This window comes from Etheostoma spectabile, chromosome 6 (assembly GCF_008692095.1).
Source record: "Etheostoma spectabile isolate EspeVRDwgs_2016 chromosome 6, UIUC_Espe_1.0, whole genome shotgun sequence".
NCBI lineage: Eukaryota > Metazoa > Chordata > Actinopteri > Perciformes > Percidae > Etheostoma > Etheostoma spectabile.
The window spans coordinates 28,270,441-28,271,754 of NC_045738.1; positions in this window are offsets into that span (position 1 = coordinate 28,270,441).

Genomic DNA, 1,314 nt, shown 5'->3' on the forward strand with positions numbered 1-1,314 from the left:
TAGGGTGAGAAGCTCAGTCATCCGAGAGGAGCTCGGAGTTGAGCCGCTGAAAGGAGCCAGTTGAGGTGGTTCGGGCATCTGGTAAGGATGCCTCCTGGGCGCCTCTCTAGGGAGATGTTCCAGGCACGTCCAGCTGGGAGGAGGCCTCGGGGAAAACCCAGGACTAGGTGGAGAGATGATATCTCCAACCTGGTCTGGTAACGCCTCGGGATCCCCCAGTCGGAGCTGGTTTATATGGCTCAGGGAAGGGAACTTTGGGGATCCCTGCTGGAGCTGCTGCCCCCGCGACCCGATACCAGATAAGAGGATGGAGATGGATGCTTGTAACATCTCTGATCTCTCCGGCCTCTCCTTCTTCATGTTTGATGTACTCCCGCTGGCAGTAGCAAACATTCTGACCAGTGGTCAATTACTGCAATATACAATTTTCAAGGTGAATGCACTTTGAGTATTTCTATTTTACATCATACTTCTACTCCATTCGTCTCAGAGGCCGATATTGTCGTCTGTACTCCACTTTATTTGACAGCTCTTGTTACTTGTAGACTTAGATGATTAAAACAAAATATACAACTAATAATTGATGATGTCTTATAGTAGATTAAGCTACCCAACAGTATATAAAGTCCGCCCCACCTTTACCAGCCACAACATTAAAGTCATTAACAAATGATTGCATCACTATATCATTAAGTAATATGCTCCTGAGATGGGCCATTCTGCATAATGAGTACTTTCACTTTTAGTACTTTAAGTAAATTTGTACTTTAAACTGAGTATGATTTTGAATACAGGACTTTTACTTGTTATTTTTGCACTGCAGTATTGTTGAGTAATAGATCTGTATTCTACCACTGATTCTGACCATGCATGCACGCCCTGCTCCGCAAAACAGACTTCTTTGGTTTATTAATATTGAGCGTGTTGCATGTTCAAACTGCACCAAGTTCTACACGTCAGTGGGTACCCAGCAATACACCCGCTATGACGTAGATCAGATTCTCCAAACAACATCTCACACGCACACACGCTTACACACACACACACACACAGAATATGTAAGGGGATCGATAAAGTGTGTCTTCTTCATAATTATGAAGAAAATCAATCTTTTTTTTTTTTGGTTGCTTTCTATTAGGCTACATAATGCTTCTTCATTTCTTTGTCATAAAGAAAAAATGTCATATTGCTGCTAATCTTACAGCCAGACTTTGAGATCAGCACAAAAGCTTAGTGCCACTCACACTGTTTTTTTTCCATCAGAAAAGGATAAGAGACAAAAAGCCCTCTTGCTGCACACAGCAGAGAAACACT